The sequence below is a fragment of the Megalopta genalis genome, chromosome 5 (genome assembly GCF_051020955.1).
Source record: "Megalopta genalis isolate 19385.01 chromosome 5, iyMegGena1_principal, whole genome shotgun sequence".
In the NCBI taxonomy this organism is placed as follows: domain Eukaryota; kingdom Metazoa; phylum Arthropoda; class Insecta; order Hymenoptera; family Halictidae; genus Megalopta; species Megalopta genalis.
In genome coordinates, this window is record NC_135017.1 from 26,402,250 (window position 1) to 26,422,324 (window position 20,075).

General features: G+C 39.8%; 2 protein-coding genes and 1 long non-coding RNA gene across 15 annotated transcripts in view; 1 reads left to right on the forward strand and 2 right to left on the reverse strand.

The window, feature by feature from the left end:
- The window catches only part of LOC117223970 (discs large 1), a 950,943-nt gene extending 933,943 nt beyond the window's left edge, over window positions 1-17,000 (reverse strand). For 10 of the 12 annotated variants that reach the window (XM_076522026.1, XM_076522020.1, XM_076522022.1 and 7 more), the window contains exons 1-2: window positions 16,868-17,000; window positions 12,992-13,436 (exon numbers count right to left, since the gene is read on the reverse strand). The gene's annotated coding sequence lies outside the window, so the exon portion shown is untranslated. Of the gene's footprint in view, window positions 1-12,991; window positions 13,437-16,867 lie in introns of those variants that run through there. The other 2 variants (XM_076522021.1, XM_076522023.1) reach the window with 1 other exon arrangement.
- Window positions 1-20,075, reverse strand: part of LOC117222450 (discs large 1) — a 496,085-nt gene that overhangs the window by 55,391 nt on the left and 420,619 nt on the right. The gene's annotated exons all lie outside the window — the stretch shown is intronic.
- Window positions 12,781-19,096, forward strand: LOC117223972 (uncharacterized). Of its 2 annotated transcripts, XR_013033442.1 has the most exons (4): window positions 12,781-12,863; window positions 16,985-17,170; window positions 18,709-18,892; window positions 18,999-19,096. It is a non-coding gene; the product is annotated as an uncharacterized LOC117223972 (long non-coding RNA). The 2 variants fall into 2 exon arrangements; XR_004491061.2 differs by having other exon boundaries at window positions 18,709-19,096.

Genomic DNA, 20,075 nt, shown 5'->3' on the forward strand with positions numbered 1-20,075 from the left:
AAGATTCTCCTCCCTCAAGTCAATCAGCGAATGGGGATGACGTTTTCCCCAAACGGGGCCTTATCGAGGCATTCCGCGAGGCGATAAAAGGACGATACTCCGAAGCAGCAGGGGAGACAAGAAAGAGACACGAAAGAGACACGACAGAAGACACGACATAAGACACGATTTCAGAATTTTCGAGCGAGCTATCGATAAAAGGCTATCGGCCAAATGTTGTTCAACCGACCGATTCCTACAACCATGGATCCGTTGAAAGGGTCGCCCAATGTTAAATCGGCCGGCGACAAGTGCGGGATAGAAAATTGTTTAATAAATTTTGTTATTTGAACCGAGAACGAGTTTTCAATATCCTCGGCACGAGATTCTACAAATCCAGCTAATCTCATGTACGAGAACGAAGTGAAAACAATGACACGGTCGTGTAGGTCGAATAGCTTCCAGTTCGGAAAGTTAACAATATTACGTGTGGGAAGAATATTATGCATTGTATGCTAACACGGGTTAAGGTCGGCGATGGTTCGGAGAAATCGACGACTGTATCGCGGAGAATATATTCATGTAATTTATTTTTCTATGGATACACGTGACGTAGTTCCGTGTTGCGCTCGTGTAATACTAATGCCGGATGAAAGCGAGCTTATGCGGCGCCCGGAAAGAATTTCGAAATCTATTGTGACTTATCTTCCACCACTGACGACGCCAATTCTCGAATGGAGGAAAAGTTTCTCGTACTTTTGTAACTGGAAACTTCTGGCTTCGAGGATGGAAGTTGCAGGCAGCAACCGTGCGACACCTGCGATACGTCCGGGCCAATTGATTGGATTAGACGACGTACTTAACTCGGGTGAACATGTGCTTTACAGATCGCGCACTGGTCGAGTACGTGGCTCGTCCCTTTAAGCAGTAAGAAATAAAAACATTCTCTCCTTTTCTATTCTATTTTCTTTTCTTTCTGTTCGAAATTTTCATTCTTATTACCAGTTGTTGTAATTATGTTTTGTTATTACTATCATTGTTATTTCATTGTTATTACTTAGTGTTACTATCGACCTTACGGTCATTAGTAGAATGAAACATTTGTAATGTCAAACAGTGGAAAGATTACAAACATTCAATAATGTTAATATTATTACTTGAGACTACTGAAATTATTAAGGAAACAATGCAACTTTTTAATTTCTTTACAATTCTTTCTTCAATCTTAAATTGTTAAGAAGAATCGAATAGGTCCTTTGTCAATGTTTAGGTTCTTTTTATAATGTCTTTCGAAGCACATTGAGTGGTATTCAGCATCAATCGATAACAATTTTTAGATTGATCAAATGATCGATGAAAACAATTAAAGGCATTAATCGTCAAAAAGTCGTCGATTGAATTAATCGATTGATGAAATTAATCCGTCGATCGTCGATTGAAAGCGACAATTAATAATTATTCATTTCGGAATGGAATTGGACAGATATTTCGTTATAATTCTGTTAAGAATTGTCTTTATCATGCTTTATTATATATTTTTCTCTTAGTCGTTAATCGCGACTATCGATTGAAATAAATTTAATCGTTAACTGAACCTAATATAATTAACGGTAATATTTCAATCGATAATTGCGATTAACGAATAATGGTACTAAATCAATGGTTAGTCGTCGTTCAATTATTTGCCCGACTCTCATATGATATTACAATCGTTTATTATAATTTAGAAGATTTAGCAGATATCAAATTAACAGTTGAAGTTATCGACTGGAGACCCTTCATTTGATTCGTTAACATGCAAAATTGTACAATTCCTCGTGAATAAGTAGACATACCAGCTTGGTCAGCTAATTTAGCTGTAAATTACCAGCTAAGTGGATTCGCACAATTAGACAATAAAAAAAGCGGTTCAATGCATCAAGTTGCAAGAAATTCCAATAGAATCATTTGTCTGATCAGCTGCGGCGTGAATTACGGCATCGCGGAGCAGCGAAATGATTCCTTAGGGATCCGAGGAACCATTAATCCGTTTATCGTCACCATTTCCCTGGTTTCTTGCGAGAAAACCATCAGACCTGGTCCGATGATACTTTTTTAATGCGCCGCTCGTTTCTCACGGGCCGCGCGTAATATCTCCCTTCAAGTTTTCCCAAACTCGCGAGGTCTGCGACGTCTCCTGGCCAGCCGGCCCGGCCCGGCCCGGCCCGCTCCGACGTCGACGTCGTTTTCTTCCGATTTTTTATCGGTCGCGCCGGCAATTTATTTCGTTGATCGTTCTTCCGAGAGTTGGCCATAAAAGTCGTTGCCGACGGGCCGCGGAACCGTTTTGCCCGAATAACCGGCGCTGAAATGGATGATTGTTACGGAACAAGCGAAAAGTGTGGAGGGAAGGTCCGTGGGAAAAAAAGGAACCGGCCCTCAACAAGAACTCTCGTAACTATGCGGGAACAATGGCGGCCCGGACCGATCGGCTCGCAGGGAAAACATTCGCGGAGTTTCAATCGGATCATAGCCGTCGGCCACTCGGCTCCTCTCTGTTTCTCATTTCGAAAAATGGCGGGGGCGTGCGGATGATAAGGGACGCCCCTTCAACTTCCTTACTTTTCGCAAATTCTTGTAGATTTTTCACTGCTGCAGCATTTCTCTTTTACCGGGTCCGTCCACGATCTCGTCGATTTTTCTTTGAACGTAAAATTCGGAGAAAATTGCCTTTCGCTGATTTGTGTGTGTGTGTATGTGAAGATTCGTTGCAGTAAAATTAAATATAAAGTGTTATTAATTTTTGCTTTTTTGCGTTTACAGATTTGCACACGAAATAACTTCGTAACTTGTAACATTCTAAGACAAAATTGCTGTAGAATTATTGAAAGAACTGAATCTTAGGAACTCGTTCATCTTTCAGCGAAATATCCAGAGATCGATAAACGATTAAAATCACAAAAATCGCAGTTATGTTCTGATTTTTGATTACTCTCGATCATCGGAGATCAGAGATCTTCAGTTCTTAAAATGTTTCTGCGTTATCCGATTTCGGTGAAATTTGTGTCTATAATTACAGACTCAAAGTAATATTTACATTATACTGATACCAAAACGAAGACTTAATAAAATATAACAAAATGTGAAGATTGCCTGTTTCTGTTTGAAATTCGTGAGAAATGCTATATCTAGGACTGCCCAGGTGAAAAATACAGTGTGAACATATTAATCATATGAATCATGTGATCCATATGAATCATATGAATCATATGAATCATATCGATCAATGGAGAGATCAGAAATCTTCAGTTCTTAAAATGTTTCTGCGTTATCCGATTTTATCCAAAGTAATATTTACATTGTACTGAGATACCAAAACGAAGACTTAATAAAATATAACAAAATGTGAAGATTGCTTGATTCTGTTTGAAATTCGTGGGAAAACTACAATTTTAAGAAATTCTGCGATTTCCCAATCGGGAACGGCATGCGACGAAGGATCAAAAGAGGTACAGTAAATTCTCCCTAATTGACCCTCGATTTGGAAACAAAAATAGACAATTTGGTAAGAGGAGCTTTACTATTGTCCTCTATTAACACTAGATATACGCGACCCGTCAAAATGGCGGGTCACTAATTTTTTAATTTGGGATTATTCATATCGTAAAGATACATTTATGAGTTATTTATTCAATTTATACGTTACTTACAGTAAATGTTGGCACTTGTTAAAAATCAGAACAAATGTCTTATTATTACTTTTATAAACGAATATAAAACAGCTGTTTCTGTGCTCCGTAAATCTAGCGTTAATAGGAGCGATTATTCGAATCTCGCAGCTTGTTTTTACAGTTATTGACAATCGAGAACTATAAAAACGGGCCGCAGTGCTCGAATAAACGTATCTCCTCTTCCCAAATTGTCCATTTTTGTGTACAAGTTGAGGGTCGCTTAGGGAGAATTTACTGTATTGCATTTCAAAAGATGCGCGAATACTTTAGACCGGTCCAATGCTTTGGACCGCGGCAGAATTTTCGGGAAGTCTGAACACGGAGGTCATCGAATTTGGCGACAGGACGAGGAGAGTGGAAGGGGAGACGGTAAGAGAAGAATGGGTAGGAAAGAATTCTACGTTCTTTGTCTTGCGCCAGGTCGCTTCACTTCGTGCTTCGACGACGTACCGAACGACACGTCTCGTGTGCCTCTTTCGACGCGAGGACCGGGGGGGATTCGATATCGGTGTTTCCAGGACGAATTTCGAAGGGTCTGGTAACGAGCAATCCTGGCCATTGAAACGTTTCGTTCGTCGGATCGTGACGGGAATCGGCGGCGGGTCCCTCGATTGCCGTGCAACAGGAAACACGGGGGACGTTGCGCGACGACTTCGTAAATATTTTAGACGGCGTGGCGCGGCGTTCGTCGCCGCGACGCGACTGTTCCGTCTCGCTCCTGATGAATTTGCGATTGCAAGCTCGAATACGGGGATTATGCGTTCGCGTGTGCATATCAACAGGTTAAGCGATGCCTAAGCTCCGATACGCTGCAAACTTGTTCCGGCGTTGCTGTTTTCGTAGCTCGTTAGCGAAAGATCGATTCGAGGTGTTCAAACGGGACTTGATAGCAGAGTTCTGCAGGATTACAATTGAATTACTCGAGGAATTATCAGCACAAAGTAATTCAATTACAAAGTAATTAGTAATTGAATGACGTTAATTACGAATTACGATGTAATTGGATTCAAAATACGAATTACAATGTAATTGAATTCAAAATACGAATTACAATGCAGTTGAATTCAAAATACGAATTGCAATGTAATTGAATTCAAAATACGAATTGCAATGCAATTGAATTCAAAATACGAATTACGATATAATTGAATTCAAAATACGAATTACGATATAATTGAATTCAAAATACGAATTACGATATAATTGAATTCAAAATACGAATTACGATATAATTGAATTCAAAATACGGATTACGACGTAATTGAATTACAATTTCGAATATAAAAATAATAAATTAAAACGTAATAGTGCAGAATAAAATATGCATAAAAGAAACGAAAAACTGAAAGTACGAAAGGGAAACGTAAAATTGCATCTCGCTTTCCTTCAAAGTTCCGAGCTGTAATTTGAAGAACTGCAATTCTATCGCGAATCGTATTTAAATTATACTCGTGATTAAAATAATCAGCAATTCAATTAGCAATTAGCGAAAATATCAGCAGCTGGAAGGTTTTAATTACTTAATCGAATTACAACGAAGTTAAATCGCTACTGTAACTGAAATACAATGTAATTAAATTGAGAAATTGAATTACGATGCAATTGAATCAGCACGACTCTACTTGATAGAACGAAACTTGAAAGTAAAAGCTCAATTTGTTCCATTTTTACGGAGCTCGATTGTGTGTTTGACTCTGGTATATATTTAGGACTCGTTGATTCGAGATTTTTATGATCGAGATTGCATTATAAAGTTCTGCACACATTGAAAAAAGCATGCAGCACGAAGAAATTCATTGTCCGATTACAAATCTTCACGATTGTAATTTTTGTTAAAGACCGTGCTATTGTTAATAAATACTGTTAGACAAAATGTTAATAAATATTGTTAGAGTTGCTTACTCATTGCAACGTGTACGATGTAGTATGTTACGGACATGTAAAATGCGCTCAGTTCACCAACAAGAGACAATTCTTTAATCGGGAAATTAAAAAGATTACGAAACTTTGAGGATACGTAGATTCTATATTCATAGATACACATTACGTAATTTTGTTAGAATAAAATAATGTTACTAGGTTCCTTAAGCTGAATGTAACACGTCACTGAGTGGACGTTGCTATGACGGTGTTGGATATATATATTAATAAATATATATATTAATAATTGATATATATATATATATATATTAATAATTGATAAATGCGAGCAGAAGAAACTTTAACTGTTACGTCCGCGGAGTAAAGTGCAACGTTAATCCTTTTAGTCGCAAAGTACATATACATGTATACACTCCAGCTGGTCCTTCGAAATCCGCGAAGAACGAATGTACACGCACTCTAATTAAACTTCGTCGCAACAACTGAATACCACGCGTATCAGTTTAATAATCAATTATTTATAATTGATGTGCGAACTTCACGATTTTTGTAGGAGACGAGCGAAAGTAAAACAATGAATAATTCGTATTCCGAGCAAGATTGTCGCGTGATCGTTAAAGAACCACGCATTAATGGATCACAATGTTAAACTACGGTTTATTTAATAAATAAACTGTTGGTTCGCTGAAAAACATCAATAACATACATTATTACCATCCTTTATTAAAAACCAAAATATAGAGTATTTGTATTTCCCTGTGAACGAAGTTGATTTTGTATGGAAACTCTGTAGCGAATTAATCATACGATAAAATCAACGTTTGTCTGCAACCTTCGACGAATAACATTTACAGTATGTCGTCAAAATTACGTACAATGAATCCTCTAACAATGAGTTTCTACGAGCTGACAGATATTTGCCATTGGACATATGTTTTTAACGGTGTCTGCGACACGTGATAAATTGATCAATGTAAGTTTACTTTGGCTCATATTAAATGCTATAAATTCGAGCGAATTGCTATGAAAAGTGCAATATAAATAAAAACCGTGTATCCTCCAATAGTATGTAGAAGAAAATATTGCCACAGGACAGTCATAAATTCTTCGAGCGTCATGCTACGCTTTATTATATGACATAGAGATGTGCCAAACAAATTTAATCTTCTTTGCAGGAATGACGTTCGTAAATAATTGTAAATAAATAGTTCAGTACACTGCACAGTATGATACAGTGAACGATACAATAAATACTCGGTTATCCGAATATTTAGTGTTAGAATTGCATGTTATACAAGCACGTTTCGCACGTGAACAATATCTAGGACTGTCCAGGTGAAAAATAGAGTGTGAACATATTAATCATATTAATCATATGAATCATATGAATCATAGTAATCATATGAATCATAATAATCACAGTAATCATAGTAATCATAGTAATCATAGTAATCATGGTAATCATAGTAATCATATGAATCATATGAATCATAGTAATCATATGAATTATATGAATCATATGAATCATATTAATCATATTAATCATATGAATTATATTAATCATTGTAATCATATGAATCATATGAATCATATTAATCATATTAATCATATTAATCGTATGAATCATATTAATCATATGAATCATATTAATCATATTAATCATATTAATCGTATGAATCATATTAATCATATTAATCATATAGATCATATAAATCATATAATTCGTACAAATCATATAATTCGTATAAATCGTATAAATCACATAAATCATATAAATCGTATAAATCGTATAAATAGAATAAATCGTATAAATCGTACAAGTCATAATGAATCGTATAAATCGTATAAATCGCATAACTCGCATAACTCGTATAACTCGCATAAATCGTATAACTCGTATAAATCGTATAAACCATATAAATCAATCAAGACGTACCAAGTCTTCACTAAATCTAAACAATAGAACCTAGTGTGCACAAAGTCCTTTTAGTTCTATTATTCGAACATTTGTGTCATCAAGCTTGGCCCGAACAATCAAGTTCCTCTACCGTACAATAAAACGACAGCAGATTTTCATGCAAAATAAAAACTGTCCGCATTAAATACAGAATCTATGTAGACAAATGTTTCGTTCCATCGAGATGAAACAATTGCAACGGTATTTCCAAGTTCCATAAACAACGTTTCGTCTTTGATCTAATTGTTGCAACGGACGCAAAAATGTCCGGCGTCCTAATAAATTTCTGGAGGTTTTTTCCCCGAAGGAAACAGAGTAAACCGACCGCGGCGTGGTTTATTTTGTCTCCGGGTCCGAAGCCGAACGCAATAAATTCCATAAATTGCCGGAGAAAACGTCGCTCGACTATTCATGAATATTCGCGGCGGCACTGCGCGGCCCGGCATTGTTAGCCACGGTGGATTTGCGGAGACGCCGGGCCGGGCCGGGCCGGGCTCGCCGGGCGACAGAGCGTGGGCACAGCACTAGCACAAAAGGAGATCGGCTTCCTTCGATGATGCACGGCCGCTTCTCGTTACGTTGCGCCCGAGTTGCTCGTCACGAGAGCCACCTGAACCGCAAGCCGAGTTTTCATTACCCGACACGTCGTTGTCACGATTCTTCTCGCAGGAAATGAAAGCCGCTGCTTAGCCCGCCTTCGTTCCGCGGTGTCTGCTTTTGAGGCGGCTGCGGCCGCGGCTGCGACCGCGGTAGCGACTGAAGGGCGGCCCGAGAATTATTCGCGAACGATGAAAGCGGCCCGGAAGCACGAGAATGCCTGCGGGAAGCTGGGAAGAAAACGCGGCGCCGCGCCGGCCAGACAAATTCGCCCAGCACACGGGCGCCCCTGTTCAACCGGATTCTCACGCGAATTCGATGCTCGATAATTCCCCATTTTATTCGAACTCCGATAAAAATTGTTGCCGAAACGGCTCAAGAACAGGAACTTTCTTCCTGTTATTGTGCGCGGTCTCGTTCTGTATTTACACGAGGCCGGAAATGAAACTTCTCACGGATTTCGCACGGACTATTTAAACATGGATATTACAACGTTGGGGGGGATCGTAAGCTGCGCACACTGGCCTGATAATTCGCCTCCTCTAGCTTAAATTATTTTAGAGCTGTTTCTAGGTTTAAGCTTATAGTACAGGCCTGGGCATTATCAAGATAAATTATTTGAAAACTAGTCGTTGGGGTCTTATATTTTTCTATTTGGCTACTGGTTATTTGAAATAACCATAGATTAGTTTATTAGAGGGGTAAAATAATTTTTAGAATGATATTTCGTTATTTGGATTTAAATATTGTTACATGTAATATGTTATATGTAATATAATTGTTATTTGTAATTATTACTAGTATTTGTAATAATTATTTGCAATTATATGTAATATGTTATATATAATACGATTGTTATCAAATATTTATGACAGCAAATATATGTGACAGCAAATACAACTAAATTATAAAATTCTCATTCCAAGAATCATTACAATTTATCTGTGTAGAGTTAAATTTAGTTAAGTATAATTTATTTGATTCAATAATTTTCAGATCATTTCAAACAATTCTTATTAATTCAATTCCAATTAATTTGATTTGATTATTTGAAAATAATTTATTCGAACTAAAAAACAAAATAATGTTAGTTTTCTATAGTATCTGTGAAATAAAAATAACAGAGTATTTGAAGTTACAAGGAGTTGCCAATACATAGGAAAACGAATTCGGTTGGAATATGAAAGTTGAAAAATTGAACTTTGCCCACAAAATTGTTTTCCAGACCGCTGTGATGGGTCGCAACTTTTTCGTTGGTCGCACTCGTAGGACGTCCGAATTTTTTCGCGGACCGGCGACCTTCGTTTCGGTTGCATCAGTTCGCGCGAACTCTCCGCTGCAACCCATATTAATTTTGTTCGAGCTCCGTGAAGTCGTTTGTTTGCATCGCGCTTTCGAACTCTGTCACGATTCTGGGGGCAATTTCATTTTGTTTGGAATGGTGAGGACGTGTTCTAAGTGACTTGTTCCTGTTGTACGAGTTAGAAACAGTTACGATTAGATTGCGAATTTCGCGAATTTCTGGCAACATTCAGTTGTTGCAATTTCAAATCGTGAAAATAGTGAACGAATTTAGAAATGTCTGTTATCCTTGAAAAGACTAAAATTATTCACGAAAGTACATTCTTCTCAGTTTCTATTCCCCACAATTGATCCAGACAATATTTATTTTGCAGTCTAGTTACAAAACACGCTGTGAACGGCGAATCATGAAATGTGATTCGTATGCCTCTAGAATTACTGTTGAGTGCATGTTTCTTTAGAATTACATTCGATCTAAATAAACAGAGATTCTGTCTTTTAGACATATGAGTACTAACAAAATGACTACAATTAATCCCTACAATTGATCCAGACAATATTTATTTTGCAGTCTAGTTACAAAACACGCTGTGAACGGCGAATCATGAAATATGATTCGTATGCCTCTAGAATTACTGTTGAGTGCATGTTTTTTTAGAATTACATTCGATCTAAATAAACAGAGATTCTGTCTTTTAGACATATGAGTACTAACAAAATGACTACAATTAATCCCTACAATTGATCCAGACAATATTTATTTTGCAGTCTAGTTACAAAACACGCTGTGAACGGCCAATCATGAAATATGATTAATTAATAATTACTGTTGAGTGCATGTTTTTAGAATTACATTCGATCTAAATAAACAGAGATTCTGTCTTTTAGACATATGAGTACTAACAAAATGACTACAATTAATCCCTACAATTGATCCAGACAATATTTATTTTGCAGTCTAGCTATAAAACACGCTGTGAACGGCGAATCATGAAATATGATTCGTATGCCTCTAGAATTACTGTTGAGTGCATGTTTTTAGAATTACATTCGATCTAAATAAACACAGATTCTGTCTTTTAGACGTATGAGTACTAACAAAATGATTGCAAAAAATCGTAGAAGAGGAAATGCAGAGCGGTGAAATTTCTTGAGAACGTATCGGAGAAAGCTGATGCATCGCGTCAAAGAGACGATTCGATTAAAATTACCGAAGGGGAGCAAGGAAAGTTCGTTTAACTCGAACCAGTGCGTCTCTCTCTGAAAAGCAAGAATTGCGTGAGTCGTTCTGGAAATTTGTTCTCAGAGACTCGCGCAAAAATCTCGCGAGCATTCGCGGAGCGATAATTTTTCCAGGTTGAACAGATTATGCAATGACGCAACGCAGAACGCGTCGTCGCTCGACTTTAAGGAAGCGAAGTCGCAGTGCTCAGTTTCTTTTGATGGGATACGCGAGCTATTTGCATAACATGCGCATAGATTAAACATTTCATTTCCTACAGCGCTCCGTACATAGCCGTAATTCATGTTCCGCCGAGTCTGTCATTCGCCAAGTGTTGTTCACTTATTGAAATTGTCGTCTAAGCGATAAGAATCATTGTAGGATCGGTTGTTCATTACACCCATCGCTAGATCGCGGTTTCATGGATTCGCGATAATGTTTCTCGACGATTTGCCATGGTAAAACGTTTAATAAATCGGATTACGTCGTCGCCTTTTTTACCCCGCGGATAAGAATCGTCAATGAAGGGACCACTGTTTTTCCGATCGTAATTATTCCAAACCGATAAATAAAAATCTGTATTTGCATAAAGATCCGCGGTCTACGATGCATGGGGCTCGACCGTGATCTAAGAGAGCAAACCTTGACAGCGCGTTATTCTTTTTATGAGGACGCACATAAATTTGCAAATGTTTACCTTGTGACGTAAAACCATTCCTCATTTGGATCCAGATTTGAATATTACGCCATCGACGTCGGACGCACGTCAGAATACAGGATATTTGCGAACTCAGCACTAACGAAATTATTTTCGTTAAAATATATTTCGAAACTGGATCGTATGTAAACAAAAATAATTAATAGACTTCGAGTTTTATGCATTTATGGAATATATGTATACTTTATTTTAATTTAGAATATTAAGTAAACTAAGAGAACTTTTCAAATTATTTGAAGAGGAAAGCAAAATTGCACTTGACTCCTATAGTTTGCAAATTGATGCAGACCATTATTATTTTGCATGAAAATCCGCAGTCTATTAATTAGGATTAAAAAGCGACGCGCTTCCAGACTTACGATTATCTTTCCTCGAGTTTTAGGAGCGTTATTACAGCGATACAGCAATTTCTCCCTAATTCGCGTTCAAATTGCGCACAAAAATGGACAATTTCGTATTTGAGAAGATGCGATTATTCGAGTCTTGCGGTTTATTTTTCGAGTTACCGATTGTGAACAACTACAAAAACGCGTAATGCTCCTTCTCCTAAGACTCCTCTTCCCAAATTGTTTATATTTGTGCGCAATCTGAGCGCGAATTAGGGAGAAATTATTGTATTTGACATCTAGAACCGTTTAATTTAATTCTCGCACGTTTTTCAGAAACAGTTGCACAGAAGATGCTTCTGCAACTCGCTTGGGCTTTCTTTTTATTGTTGCATAATAAAGAAAACACGATTCTCCAAAAGGAGCGTGCGACGGTAAATAACAATTTCTTGCGGATTTCTCCAGCAATGTTTCAACTATGAAAACATCAAAATCGCAATAACGATGATGTTTGTACAGAACGAGTCTCCTAACGCGACGACTTCGAATTGCGTGTAAATTATTAACTGGAGCTGCGAAGGTCACCTTTGGTTTTTGAAATCGAACACAGTATTGTGCCATGCGATGCATCAAATTAACGTTCGTAAATTGCACCAATGAACGTGCAATTTTTCATTCTACCGTGAAATGTTCTTTGACGTTCTGGTACCATGACGATCGAAATGAAGCGAATTCCACCGACGCCTGAACGACCGTTTAAACACCGTACGATGTAAAACGTTACAATTCACGAAGAATGATTCATCTTCGAGTTCGAAAAAACTACAAAGCATATCTCGCGGCTTTTTCTAACAACGTTCCCGTCGCGCAGCGAACGAATTACGCGCGGTTCGAACACGTCGCGTTCGTAGACTCGGCCTGCACGACGATGTTCGACACGGAACCGGCGCATTTCCAGGGCTCTCTGATGAAAAAAAAAGCAAAAAGAAAAAGAAGAGAGGGGGACAGAACTGGTCCGGAATCTTTTTGCTCCGTTCCTGACGCGATAATGGGCCTCTAACCTATTTTTTCGGTTTCAACGAGTGCCAGCAATGTCAGTACCCGAGGAGATCGACAACCTGTAACAATTCCTTTGTGCGCGCGCGGCAAGGACGAACGAACGAAAGAGAAGGTAAAGAACGAAGTGGAATAAGAAGTCGCGCGCGGGGAGGGTGTGAAGGGTGGCAGGCGGCGAGGCGCGAGAAAAACCTTGCTCGTCCGTCCGCGCCGCCGCCATTTTCACGGAGTGCGGTACGTTACCTCCTTTGAAGGCCGAGGAGATTCATCACGCGGGAAACAGGCGAATCATCGCGCGGCAACAAAGCGGCCGCGTTCCTCCGGAAGCATTATCCGAAATCGGGGACGGCTGAATGGAGGCGGTGGTCCCTCGGCGAACGGTTCGACGACCGGCGATTATGGTCGCCGGGGGGGATGACGCGACCGACGACTTAATCCGTCGTCCCGATTCCCGGCTAATCGTCCACGGCCGGGCACGCCGCTTTGACGACGAGGAAACCGGCCAGACGAACGCGGCCAACAACGGGCCGCGCCACGCCAGTCACGAACACCGATCACCACAATCCTGTCACGATGATTCCGATTAGAATCCGTGGCGACAGCGCGCACAGGAGTCGCGGCCGCTCATTCTCAATATTCACTCCAGATCACTCGGAACCCTCCTTCACTCGACCAGCCGTTGCTCGATCTGCACTTGCCACGAGATCCCGCCGTCATATGGATGATCTTTGCAGCAGGACTTCGGGAGGGGGGATTATTTCGATCAGAACTGTATCTCTTATTTTTTTTTTTTTCACCAAGTTTTTCCTTCTCGGTTAAAGAAGCTAGTTCCAGATGGCTAGCAACTGGCTAAGCTCTGGATTTGGACGCTTGAGAAATTGGAACGAATTGACAGTTCGATCGAACTTCGTGTTTGCAGAACTTTGGGAAGCTGTTTCCGTCGAGGCTGTATTTCCTTTTCGTTGTGCCAAACGCTTTTTCGTCGCGTCCTCCGTCGCGTAAAGGAGCTAGTTCGACGAGGATTGGGTCCTGACTTTATAAACTTCACTTTCTCAACTGGACTAGCAATTGGCTATGGATTCGGTTGCTCGAGAAATTGGAACGGATTGATCATTTGATTGAGCATTCTATTCGCAGAGCAGATCTTCTGCAAGTTGGTCCAATCGAGACAGTATTCTATTTTCATTGTGCCAAATGTATTTTCCTCGCGTCAAATATTCTTTCGTCCCGTAAAGAAGCTAGCTCGATCGTGTTTAGACTTGGCTAAGTTCGGTTTGTCTATTAACCATGCGTGCCGGAGGTTAGCAAGAGCTATTCACCGTTAGCAAAAGCAGCAAGGACCGCGGATATGATTATTAGAATATCAGCGTGGTTCAGATATGACTCCGACACAGGAGGCCGCGTATCGGTATCTGGATGGTTAAAGAAACAGCTGACAAAGCTCTGAATTTGGTGGCTCGAAAAATTCTGAAAAATCAACGATTTTTGCATCGTCCGTGTTTGCAACAGGACTCCGGGGATCTGTTTCAATTAAAACTGTTCCCCTTTTTTGTTCAAATCTTTTGTTTGGTTGCGTCCAATTTCATTTCGTCGCGACGTTTGGGTTCTGCCTTGGTAAAGCTCGCATTCGTCAACAGGATTAGTAACTGACTAAGCACTGGACTAATTTGATCTTTAAAAAGCTGGTTCAATCGAGATTGTATTTCTCTGCATTGTACCAAATTTTTGTTCGTCACGTCAAGTTTTCTTTCGTTGTGTAAAGAAGCTATTTATAAATTTCTATTAAAAATCTATCATAATTCAAATTTATAATAAACATTCATTTGTATTGAATTTTATATAAAAATCTACTGGGTATAATTAATTTCAGCTCTTAATTTAACGAGGTTTGGATTCTGATTTGATAAAGTTTGGATTGTCTATTGATGAAGTAGCTGCCAAGCACTCTGGATTTGGTGGCTTCAAAAGTTAGGAAGAATTGAAGATTCGGATGAGATATGTGCAGCAGAACATTGGAAAACCGTATCGATCGAAACTGTTTTTTTCTCGTCGTGTCGAATTCTCTTTCATCGTGTAAAGAAGTATGGAATAAAGTTTGCAGTACAGTTCGGACAATTTAAATAAAGCGAGGGATAATTTCGTTGAAATCTGCACTCGTTGTCGCCGCTTAATGACGACAATGGTACTGTCTGTTTCGGAGAAATCGATTGCCCATCGAGTTCACAGAGCGCATTTCTTTAAAGGGAATTTTAGAAAGCGCTCCAGAAATGGCGCAGCCGGCTGCAGGAATGTAGATTTGCTGACATTTTGGCAGAATGGTCTATAAAGGTAGAAATTTGTTCTAGGATTTGCATTCTGCTTACAGGGTAGAAATAAATGTATGCATGAACTATGGCGCCGTGCTCCATCATTGTGTATCATTTGCATATTATACGCGGGAAGAATTTTCATCTCGTAATTACAAGAAAATATTTGAATTGGACAGCCTCGATAGCATCGGATAAAATTACGTTCATCTAATCCGGAAATTTCCCGCCGGACTGCGGATTCGATAGCTCGAAAAGTTCAATGGTGATTGAAAATTTTGCTCGATTCTCCGCGCGATTCTACGATACACCGATGAAGATGCGATCGTTTCCCCGATTGCGTATCGCGTTCACGGAACGCATGTTTCCTAAAGAGATAATCAAATAATCTGCGATGTAATTGACACTTCCTTTGTCTCCCCGTTATCGAGTCCTTTAAAACGTATCCGATGCTCTCCACTCTTTCGAACAGATTACAACGGTAGCGTGCGTTTTATAGATTCGACTTTCAAAGAGCCACTAAACCGTACGCATCGTTTTTCACAGAGACTCATCGAGACGGAGTGATCTCGATGGCGTATCGAAGTCTCCACTTTGAAACGGAGAATAGTTTTCTAATCCAGAGCCGTAGCCAGATACTTCGGCGATAGAGCAAACACGATCAAAGGAACAGATTTTCGACGTTCGCGGCTCGATTGCCGATCACTGTGCATTAGACGAGCATGCGAAACGCTTCCCGATATGCGTTCGTTAATTTATGTGTGCGGAACACTTCGCGATACGCATTTGTTAATATCATTATTCATACGTATGCGGGACACTTCGCGATGCACATTTGTTACTATCGCTATTCATACGTATGCGAGACACTTCTCGATATGCATTCGTTAACTTTATTATTCAAACGCATTTGTGCTAATTTGTATATTCGAAAGCACGCCTCGATATGCGTTCGCTGATTTCGCTGCTCGTAAGTATGTGCCGAACACTTCAGGACGCGTATACGTATTTGCTCTCCGTCATGAATACAATGCGTTGCAGCAGATCTAAAAGTGATTTCTCAGCTACACGCATCTCGATCCGAAATTCAAAGATCACTTAGTCACGACGTTCGAAGCGCGCAAAACGCAGCCCACAAGAACGACGTCTAAACAAATAAACAAACGTAAGCTTTCGTCCGATTTCTATCGTTATCGTAATATCCACGTTTCCCTCGCGGTGTACCCAGATACTTATGACCGACGAGAAGGATCCCGAACGAAATCGACGTTCAAATGCGAGAATACAGCCGTGCCAGGCAGCAGCGAGACGCGTCGGCGTCGCCGGCTCGCAATTTCCCAGCTAAAAGCAGGGGATGAAAAATTCGCGAGCGAGTTGCTCGCCGGAGGTTCTCGGAGAAGCGAGGAGCGACGAGCTGTTCTCGCGTGGGTTCTCGGGGAAGCGAGGCGGTCGACGGTGTCGCCGAGCAGCGAATCGTTGAACCGGTCTTTAATAATGGAGAGTCGCGAAAGGGTGCGGAGCGCCACGCGAAGGTTATGAAATGCCGCGGAAGTAAGGAGGACTTATGCAACGTTCAATTTGTATAATGTATTCAAAATACGGTGGCGCGAAAGCCCGGCCGGCCGGATCTGCAATTATAATGCTCCGGAATAAGCCGACGGTACACTTTCGGCCGCGACGTGCAGGGTTCTTCCTCGGAATCGGGCAGCAATCCGCGCCGGAAAAAGCCTGACAAAACCGGGGACAGCGCTAAGAGCGACACTGCAACCGTTCCTCTGCAAAGACCATCTATATCCACCGATAATCCATTTACATCTAGGGCGTCGCAGCAGATCGCACGGTTTCCCTGCTGTCACCAAGACGGCACAGCGGCTCTCGGAGCCGCGACTACGTTCGATCTCACACTGTAACCATTGCATTCATTTCCCAGGGCACTCTCGATCACATATCACCACCTATCCTCGTCGCGTACTCGTCTCGCGAGTACGAGGGACCGAGGACCACTGTCGGATCGCTCGGGGCAACGCCGGAAACAACGGCGCCAGGTGCCGAACGGTGGGGGTCACGTCGAACGGAAATACGGGGAAAACAGTAGGCCACGATCGGACACGATAAGGTAACAAGTGGAAAAACTCGACGGCTAGATCCGACGGTCGTTGTGGCGCGCGGCAAGCCACTGACTGCCTCCACTAATTCCACGCCTTTCCCTATCCACCCCCCTACTCCGTGCACCGCCACCTACGCCGATCACCCTTGCACACCCTCTTCGCGCTGTCCTCGACAACCCCAGGCGCAAACGCCACGACGATCTCCCCTCTACGACCCCCTTGCTTCCTCTCTCTCTCTCGCTCTCTCTCTCTTACTCTCTCTCGCTCTCTCTCTCTTACTCTCTCTCGCTCTCGCTCTCTCTCGCTCTCTCTTACTCTCTCTCTCGCTCTCTCTTACTCTCTCTCTCGCTCTCTCTCGCTCTCGCTCTCGCTCTCGCTCTCTCGCTCTCGCCCGCCCTCTTTCTCCCTATCCGCCTCTCTATTCCCCTTCGGCAGGGTAGCCGAACGGGGAGCACTCCTTCCTCCAATTTTCCTCTCTCTTTTCCCGCTTTCATAATGTTAGCCGTGTTATTTCATTCTTTGCATCGTTTACCGGAATTCCAAACCGTATTATTTTTACCAATTTCCGGATGCGCCAGACAACTCGCATTTTATCTTCGCCGCGCACCACCGACGACGACGATTCCCGCTAATGGAAAGTAAAAAAAACTCCACGCTCTTGGGACCGGAGAGTTTCGGGTTCGCGGGTTTTCAGATTAACCGGTGACTATCTGGACGGTAGGAGATCCTTAGGGGTGAAACGCAGGGGTGTCGGGCGTCTTCCGGCGGGTTCTGTTTATGCTTCTTGGTGAATTCATGAGTATTGCTCTGGTGCAGAGTCGGGCATTATTCGGATTATTTGCTGTAAATTTAGTCGAGTATTTTATTCAAGTAAGCATCATTTATTATTTGTTATTAATTACTATATCTATTCATTCGAATAAGTCTTTGTTCGAGTGATTCTTTGTTCGAATAATTCTTTGTTCGAATAATTCTTCGTTCGAATGATTCTTTGTTCGAATAAAATTCTTTCTTCGAATAATTCTTTGTTCGAATAATTCTTCGTTCCAATGATTCTTTGTTCGAGTGATTCTTTGTTCGAATGATTCTTTGTTCGAGTAATTCTTTGTTCGAATGATTCTTTAATCGAATAATTCTTTGTTCGAATAATTCTGCGTTCGAATATTTCTTTATTCGAATGATTCTTTGTTCGAATAATTCTTTATTCGAATAATTCTTCGATCGAATGATTCTTTGTTCGAGTGATTCTCTTTGTTCGAATGATTCTTTATTCGAATGGTTCTTTGTTCGAATAATTCTTTGTTCGAATAAAATCATATTCGAATGAATTCTTATTCAAATAACATTTTATACCGTTAAATTTTTATTTTGATAAAATTTTATTCGTTGGTCTTCATTTTGTATCCGTCAACCGAATAAAATTTTGCCCAACTCTACTCTAGCGGAGAGAAGTACGGAAATGTTTCGCAGTATTTCGGAATTTTTCGCGGAACCTCTGAATGGCGGTAACTTTATTTGAATTAGCGAGTGGATTTTTGCGTTTCAGATAGACGCGTGTAAGCGAAACACGGGAGAATAAAAATGCTAGAGAAAGGAGGATGGTAAAAAAATAGACCCGATTTTGGACCAAGCTGAGAACGAAAAATTGGATCAGGGTATGATACCATATTTTCTAAGGTGTTTGAAATAAACAATTATTTATCCGGGAAGAAGCGGGAAAGTTATTCAAAGTAAGCGTAAAGCACAGTCTGTAATACTCGACCAGTTAATATATTTCCATAGTATTTCTTCTGATGATGATGTATCATCCAAATAATCATTTAAAAAATTTAACAGGCAGGTTCGTCGATATTTGATGTCCAGCGTATCTAAAATTCTCTCTACATCCACGTAGACCTTCTATTAATCCATTGATGCCAATACCAATAATACCTTCTAATCCATTTCTAGTTCAATTTAATATATATATATATATATATAATAATATTAATATAATAATAATTATTATAATATATATATATAAATAATATATATTATTATAAAATAATTTATATAAGTAAAAAAATTGCTGCATCAATTGCAGCAACGGAAATTATAATTGTTATTATTTTATATTATAATTATTGTGATAAGAAAATAATTTCCGTTGCTGCAATTGATGCAGCAATTTTTTTACTTATATAAATTATTTTATAATAATATATATTATTTATATATATATAATTATAATATATATATATATATATATTATAATAATTATTATTATATTAATATTATTATATATATATATATTAAATAATTTCCGTTGCTGCAATTGATGCAGAACATATTTATTGTGCATTAAAATCCAGAATTAACAATTGCGCTATTTTAATCTAACGATGGAATTACAAGGTTTTTATACTGAAAAATGACTGAGAAACGTTAAGAATAAGAATCCTATAAACATTACAATAATAAGCGGGTATAATTTTTTACAGACTAGAACAGCGTTTGGTTCGTTGTGCATCGTTCGAAAAAAAGGTTCAGAATACGTTTTATTCTCGATTTCGATTTTGTTTTGAATTGGTGTTGGTTGATTTGTGGCTGGGTTTAGGAGTTTAGGGGTTTACAGTTGTCACAGGAGGGAGTAACATTCGATTGATTGATGTGCTACGTAAAATCGATCCTTTCGATGTAATATCCCGTTTTAGTTGTTTAAAGGGAACAATTTCTTTTCGACGAAAATTGACGAATTTCACACATTTCCGTCGAAGCACCGCCGTGTCGGATTAATGATCAATGTTTCACGCGTGCGTACTGAATCATTAAGCATGTTAGGTTTCCGGAAAGTTTGTTTCAAATCTTTCACGTGAATTCGATGAAACGAACTCCATGAAACGTGAAACGAACTTTCTGAACAACCCGGTGTAC